Here is an 8,692-nt window from a genome sequence, read left to right as displayed (position 1 = left end):
ACATTTCATCTAGATTGAATAAATATATGCTTGTGTATATTCAGTTTGATTAATTTTCCTTTTTTTTTCTTTTATGTTTTGGAGATTACACTCTTTCACTGGGTCATTCTCAAAGATTTTCTCTCAATATATATATTGGATTTTTTAATAATATGCTTTAAAATAATGTGATGCATTTCATCAACATAATATCATAATAGGTCCTCTTTAAATTAACAAATAAACAACATGTCACCATGGAAAAACCAATATTGATTTCTATTATTCATTTTAATGAATTTTATTGATTTTTCTAAAATAGTGACAGAAGATGAAGGAGAGTTAACAAATAAAATGTTTAGCTTAACTCTTGGGGAAACTGAATTGATGAGTACCTTATTTCATTTTTGCTTTTGTTGTAGAGTCCCTGTATGAGCTCTCCCTGAAATGCTCTCTGTCCTAAAAACTCAAAGCTGCTACATGGGAAAACATTATTCTTTTTTCTTATTTAGTTAGAAATTTAACTGGACTCACAATATTTTTTTAATATTACCAAAACACTTATAAATGGGGGTGAAGCAGGATAGAAAAATAGAGACAAAGTCAGAGGCACAGAAGGAGACAGAGAAATTGAGAGAGAAAGAATGGAGAGGTCAGGGGGAGGAAGGAGAAGGTGACAGGAAGGGGGAGGAGAAGAAAGAAGAAGCAAAAGAGAGGAAAAAAGGAGAGAGGGGAGAAAGAATATTATTAAAATACTTCTATATAGGGGTGGGGACAGAGACAGAGGCAGAAGCACAGAAAAAGACAAGAGATATTGAGAGAGAGAAAGAGAGAGAGAGAAAGGGAGAGATAGAGAGAGGGAGATAGAAGATAGGGAAATAAAGGGGGGAAGGAAAGGGTAAAAGAGATGGGAAAGGAGAAGGAGAAGAGAGAGAGGAAGAAGAAGGGAAAAGGAGAAAGGAGAAAAAAGGGAAAAAAGGAGAGAAGAGAACTAACACCAAATTATGTATGTGGGCATGTCTACAATCCTATCTATGTATAACTAGTTTCTATTAGAATCAAAGGATTTTTACATGAAAGATATCCATCTAGTAGATCTGATTTGCTCTCTTTCTCCACTGCAAAAAGAGGAAACCAAAACTATTCATTTTATAACAGAGTTTGAATTAAAATCCTATAACTTTAACCTATGTGTGAGTTTGGATAAAGGATTAACTTCTTCGGGTCTTATACTGGTTTCTTTAATGCTGTTCACAAAAGAAATTATTTTTCCCATCTTTTTTCATTTAATTGGTAATGTCCCATATCTGGAAAACCTATGAAAATATTTTGGGTAGACAGGAAGGCTAATTTTCCTTCCATTAATACCTATATTAAAGTTTGCCAATCTTAATGTTCCATACTATTATAATCCATCCACTTCCCATTTGTTGAAATGATTTTTCTAAAGTCTAGATCTGATCATATCATCATACTCCTTTCCTGTTCAATTATATCAAGTGGATCGCTATTTCTTTCAGGATCAAATATAAATACTGGTGTAACATATAAAGATCCTCATAACTAGCACTACCTCCATCTTTCCATTTTTTACACATCTTATTATCCTGCTCCATTTACAGTGGCTTCTTTGGTATTGTTCACTAAGGAAATTACGTTTCTCATCTTCATGCCATTTCTCTGGTTATGACCCACATCTCGAATGCTTTGACATCTTTATTCCTGCCTCTTACCTTTTTAAAATTTTCCCCCAAACTAACTTTAAAACCTTTCTTCTGAAGCAGACCTTTTATAGTCCTGCCACCTACAACTTTCTTTCCTACCCCTCTGAGCTTCCATCTACTCTGTATATATTTTGAATCAACCTAGTTATTTATATTTTGTTCCCTCCATTAGAATATTATGAGATCTTTGAGTTCAGAATCTGATTTTACATGTCTTTGTATCCCCATCACTAAGTACGGTCACAAAGGAAGACTTTAACAAACGCTTAACAAATTGCCATAAATGTGGGTGATTTCTGTCTTGTATTACTTCCTCTGGCATTTGCTATATTTTGTATAACAAAAGAGTCCTTCTACAATAGTAATTTGATTTGCAAAACTCCTAGAGGTAAAAGATTATAAATCTTATCCAAGTTATTCTTGGATACACCAAGAAATTCTGGGGCAAGTCCTGCTGAGAAATTTGTAATATATGAACACTACAGAGGTGAAGTAAGATTGTAAACAGATCATGAGAGCTGAGGAAGGTGAAGAAAGCAGGGAATTCAGAGGAGGCAGGGGATAATTTGGAAATGGAAATCTATGAATTAGTTATTAACCTATTTGAAGAGAAAGGTTGATGATCTAAAGGTCCATAACTTATACTAACAATGGCCAGAATAGGGAAAAAAGTCTTTTTAATAGGAGTAGTGAAATTCTGATTAGAAAATAATAACTACTTCATTTTTGTGCTGGTCAGATTTGGGAGTAAACTGAGAATGTCCTAAGGTTGGATCAGTGGAGTAATACATACATACACACACCTGTACATTCAAATCTTTTAATTACAACATAAACTCATTTTTTTCTTTAAAAAATTCCATGAGAAAAGTGGTTCTGTTCCATTAGACAAATCTGAATGTCATTTTTATTGTGTATTTTTGAAACATATTTTGAGTTTATTTTTTAGCCATCAATTCTTTAAACCTCAAAGAATATTAAGTACTAATTATTATTTTCTATTTTTTCAGTTTGGTATAAAGTATGATAAGGAATTAAATTAACCAGCATATTAGGAACATATGGTTTCTCTTGATTTACTAAGAAAAACACCAGTTTTTGAGACAGGAATATTCAGAGAATTAAAATATAGAGCTAAATGGACTATTAGAAGCCAAAATTTGCCAAAACAATCAATGTCATCAATGCAATGGATGTTTAGCTGCTAATGCTGCCACTAATACAGAACACACATTATATAAGATTTTGAGGATCACTGGGCTATTCTCGTATCAGTGGTGAACATTTTGTACTCCTGCTTGGTGAAGAAAATGTATAGAAAATGGTCTGATGCCAAATTTATGTTCACCTTTTCAAAAGTACATGGAAACAAAAAGAGAAAAATTGCAGCAGTAAAATTTTCTCTATTATGAATTATAATTTTATAGTTGCTTTCTCACATCACATACATTTCAACTGTTAGTAAAGGGGGGAAGGGTTTCCTTAGTAACCTAATTCTCCAAATTGTTCTTGATAGTGAACTGAAGAGTTTTTTGTTTGTTTGTTTGTTTGTTTTTAATGATGTGCTGACTTTTAACATGAAGAGTGGGTCTTCTGGAGCTAATGCTAAAAATTAAGTCTACATTTTGGCACTTTAAAATAAGAAGAGAATTAAAAAATTAAGCATGACTGAACTATACATTTTGTATGTAAAGCATAAAAGCCTTCATAATAAGAGATTTTGATTGAAGTCTGTTACATTGAACTCAATTCTGAAAATTAAAATAAGTATTGGTACTATTTTTCTCTTGTAACTTCACATACTGTCAATTACTCTCCAGTGGGTGCTTATGAGAAAGATTAAGAACAGAAAGAAATGAATATGCACATTGGTTATGTTAATCCAGATATTTACCAAATTCTGGATACAAAATTTAAATAGAAATCTAACTATCCAGATGAGGGGAAGCATCTGCCAATAACAAACAAACAAACAAAAAAACAAAAAAACTTGTTACTGATTTTATAATTAATTATCAATAATAATAATTTAGCCTTTATCTTAACTCCTTTTTTGCTCTCCAAATAGTAAGGCACATCCTGGCAAGGTGTATGTCACAGTAGTAGATCAACAAGCTATGAAAAGTCGACTTAATTTAAAAGATTTCACAAATATAAGATGAGCAAGAAGCCTTGTTAGCCAGCAGTTGTTCTGAAAAAGCTATTATGGGTATTTTTTTGTCCATTTATTTTTCAGTTGTGTCTGATTCTTCATGATACCATTTTGGATTTTCTAGGAAAAGATACATGAATGGTTTGCCATTTCTTTCCCCAGTTCATTTAACAGACAAAGAAGCAGAGAGACAAAGTGTCTTCCAAGAATTCTCTTGAGTCTTAGGCTTTCAACATGAAGGCAACTGTTAAGGATGAGAAATTGCAAGACAAAACAGGTGATGAAGACAAACAGAAGATTGACAAATGCAATGAAATAATCAACTGGCTGGATAAGAATCAGACTGATGAAAAGCAAGAATTTGAGCATCAGCAGAGAGAATTGGAAAAAGTCTTCAATCCCATCATCACCAAGCTGGACCAGAGTGCAGGAGTCATGCCTAGGGCATGCCCAGTGAGCTCCCAAGAGGTGCTTCTTCTGGACCTACCATTGAAAACGTCAACTAAATATGCTTGGAGTAAAAAAAAAAACAAAAAAACAAAAAAACAAAAACAAAAACATTCCACACAGCTTTCCAAAAATTGAATGACTCAAATTTGTAGCCAAGGCAATAGCAGTTAAAAAATAACATTTAAGCTACTGTATACATCTGGGCTTTTTGAATACTTGAAGGTTGGCAGAGGGAGAAATGAACAACATTACACTTTATTACTACTGTATAAAAAAAAGTGGAAATGCAATTCTTGTCCTGGAGAACAAAAATATATCAAAAATTGGCATCAATACATAAATGAATGAATGAATAAAAGTAGATTGGGTTATCTCAGGACATAATAGTTTTCTCCTTTCTTTAGAACTCAGGATGGCCTAGATGAGCTCTTCTTGTGTGTCTTAGAGTAGGGATTCTGTTTAGATATATTTGTGAAAGATGGGTGCAAAATTCCATTCCAACTCTGATATTCTATATTCCAAGGAAAACCAACAAAATTAAAACAACATACTTGTGAAAAGAGAATTTATCTTTTTCAACTATGGGCATCTGGTATGAGTTTGAATCTGGGCTGGAAGTGAGGACCATTTCAGGAAAATCACTGAGTAAATTCAGTCACAAGAGTAGAAACAGCCAGAAAAATGAAGCAATGGAATCAGGAATATCAGGAGACCAGGAGGGCAGGATGATCTTCCTTGGATCATCCTTTCCCTGGATGGCCCCCTGGTCTGCCCTCTGGGTGGCCCAGGCAAATTAAGAAACTATGGTTGGCTCCTGAGATGTGATGTGTGAGAGTTAGTGGGTAAAAAAAAGACTTTATAAGGTAAGCCAAGATGGAAGTAGGAATCTTTGGCATTCTGTGGATAGTGCTGACTGGACTCATGGTGGAGTGTAGAGAGGAGACCCTCGATGGCAGCCACAGATTAGCCAACTTAGTGCCTAGTTTTACCTCTCTTTCCTCTTCCTCCTCCTTTTGCTATTAAGCTACAACCAGCCTCATAATTTTTAATTCTTACATACTTTAAATAACTGTTTATATTAATGTAAAGGGGACATAAAGGAGAATGAATACATCAATGATATATTCCAAATCTTTCCAAATAAGAATATAACATTCAATTCTACATATATTTAATAAATAATAATTGTATTTCAAAGCACTTTTCTATATTCAGGATAAAAAGAGGAAAGGAAACCATCCTATCTTCAAGGGCCTTATAGTTTAATAAAATTAGTCCAACAGTACAAACTCATTGAATTAACCTGGCATACTATTGATTATTTAAGCATTTTTGTAATAAGATACTCTTTCTAATTATTTTAATTTTTAAATTCTGAATTGGAATACCATTAAAAATTTAATGCAGAGGATAACACAGAAAGGATTCTCAATGAAATTTAGCTCTAATTCATACTACTCAGGTTTTTAAAATATGTAATAAATTATAAATGTTACTTTTAAGACAAGTAGCTCTGCTTGTCGTCTATGCTTCTCAAATTTCTTATCATGTTAAAAATATTAAAATGACCTTTTTTTAAAGACATCATTATTGCTAACCTCCCACTTCCTTAATTATCCTCAATTAAAACCTAGAAAAGAAAAAAAAGTATAAAAATACATAGTTGAGTAAAACAAATATATATAATGGCCATACTCAAAATGTATGTATTTGTACGTATAAAAATTATGAGGCTGTTATGATCGACTGGTGCAGTTTTTTCTTTTTATATCCCTAAATGTAAAGATTAAAATTCAAGAGACTGTCCATAGATTTTAATATTTAATTAATAAGAAAGGAGAGGATGAGAGAAAAGGGAGGAAATGTATCATTCCTAAAGAATGGATTAATATATAGCCTCCCTTTAACTGACTTTTGGACTATACTCTACTGCAGTAGTGCCAGCAGTCCTCTGTCAGTCCTCCACAGGGTAGTAGAAGAGATAGAAATCCAGTCTTGCTTCAGTTTATCTAATTTTCTCTCTATCCACTGATTCTCACATGTCATGCCTTATGGGTCAACTGTAGCCCTTCCTCCTTAGCCTGACCACCCAGAGGCTGCCCAGGACACATTGGCCTGACTCCTCTCTTGTTGTACCCTACCTCAATTACCCTGGTATTTCCTTTTTCCTTTTTTATTTTTTTCAGGGGCCACTAGAGTATCAATTCTATCCTGATGATCAAAGTCCCCTCAATAACTTCCTTCACACATAACATTTAATATAGCAACAATAAGAGAAAAAGTACTATATGCTTACTGAGTGATTGAATAGGAATTAAGGGCCCTAAAGCACCATGATATTTTTATACTTAATATGTTGATTGATGCATTCCATTTTTACATTTTTAGTGGAAAATAGAATCAATCAAATTAGTGGAAAATTGAATAAAATACAATAAATAAACAGGCAGGCAACAAATATTAAGTACCTACTATGTGTCAATAATTTTGCTAAATCTTAGAGATATAAAGGAAGGCAAAATATATTTCTTGCCTTCAAGGATTCTATAGTCAAATGGAGGAAGTGAACGCATAAAAAAGAAGATAGAAAGGAGGTGGAGGGGAGTATACTGAACACAGAGACTTGATAAAAAAGAGGAATATAGCCAGCAGGAAATGAGGAGATCTCTACCCTGGGCAGCCTCCATAAATGATCTGTGAGAAACTCTCTAGTATCCCCTCTGGAAATTCTCTAATTAGAAGGAGTGGCCCCAGGACCAAGGAGTCCTTAGAAAATTTGAATTTCAGGTATGATGAGATCTTGCAGGATGATAATATTCTAATGAAGGTCATATACATTAAAACATAAGGTCTGGGGGTTATTCTGTATTTTGACATTGGTAAAGGGTTTTGCATATTTGTTTTGTTTTCTTTTGTTGTTTGCTTTTTTTTTTGAGAATTCTAGTTACTGGGATTTTCTACTATAAAGAAAGCACTTTTCCTTAGGTACTAGGACTTGGCTTCAACCCCACCAAATTTGACATCAATATCATTGAAAATCAGCATTTTGACATTAGAACAAATCAGGGCTATTCTTAAATTAAAACCAAAGTTGATTGACTCAAAATCTATATTGGTAGGTAGACCTCTGCAGTACCAAATTTAGAAATTTCACACCTGACTGTTGAGGTCCAAAATACAGTTACACAATGTACTTTTTTCTGTGACATTTTGGCAACTAATTTAACCTCTGAGTTTCAAATGTCTTATCTCTGAAATTAGGGGTTTAACTTAGAAAGCCTCTCAGATCTTTTCTAGAACTAGATTTATGATCCTATCCTGCTAGTAATGCTGAATCCAACATTTTTTCTTCTCCTTGAAGCATGTTCCATAAATAAATTAACCAAGATATTTTATGGTTTCATTATTAATTCCTTGACAACAGATCAATGAGTAAATATCTTATATTCTGGTGACCACACAGAAACAATCATATTTTTTAAAAATGATAACTTATATTTGTATTTTACTTCAAGGTTAAAATGTACTTTTCTTAGAATCATTGTGTGTGGAGAAGTACAAAATCATTTCTTTAGCTTTCTTTTTAAAATTTTAAGAGCTATTTTATTTACCCAATCTCATGTAATGAATGGAATTTTCAACATACATTTTCTGAAATTACAGGATCCCAATTGTCTCCCTCATTCCCTCTTTTCTCCTTCCTAGATCTGTTAAGCAATTTGATCTGAGTTATATATGTTTGTTTGTTTTTTTCATGCAAAATGTATTTCCATACTATTCATTTTTATAAGAGAATAATCATATAGAAATAAACAAAATAATAAAAATTTAAAAGGAGTAATCAGAAAGGTAGAACGCTCAAATAAAAAGACATAAACTAAAGTAAAAAAAATAACATGATTTTATCTGCATCTGAATTCAATAGTTCTTTCTCTGGAGGTGGATAGCATTCTTTGCTATACATCCTTTAGAATTGTTCTGGATCATTCAACTGCAGAGAGAAGCTAAGTCTCAGTTGATCATTCATAATGTTTTCATTACTGTATATAGAGTCCTTCTGATTCTACTTAATTCGTTCTGCAAGTTCATGTAGGTTTTTCCAGCTCTTTCTGAAATCATCTTGTTCTTCATTTCTTACAGCACAATAATATCCCAACACCATTATATGCCACAATTTGTTTGGCCATTTCTCAAATGATGGACATACCCTCAATTTTCAATTCTTGGCCATCACAAAAAGAGCAGCTATAAATATTTTTTACAAGTAGATTTTTTCCTCCTCATTTAAAAAAAACTATCTCTTTGGGATACAGATTTAGTGGTTGTATTACAGAATCAAATTGTATGAATAGCTTTATAACATTTTGGGCATATTTCCAAATTGCCC

The sequence above is a fragment of the Gracilinanus agilis genome, chromosome 6 (assembly GCF_016433145.1).
Source record: "Gracilinanus agilis isolate LMUSP501 chromosome 6, AgileGrace, whole genome shotgun sequence".
Lineage (NCBI taxonomy): Eukaryota > Metazoa > Chordata > Mammalia > Didelphimorphia > Didelphidae > Gracilinanus > Gracilinanus agilis.
This window is presented reverse-complemented; position numbering follows the sequence as displayed.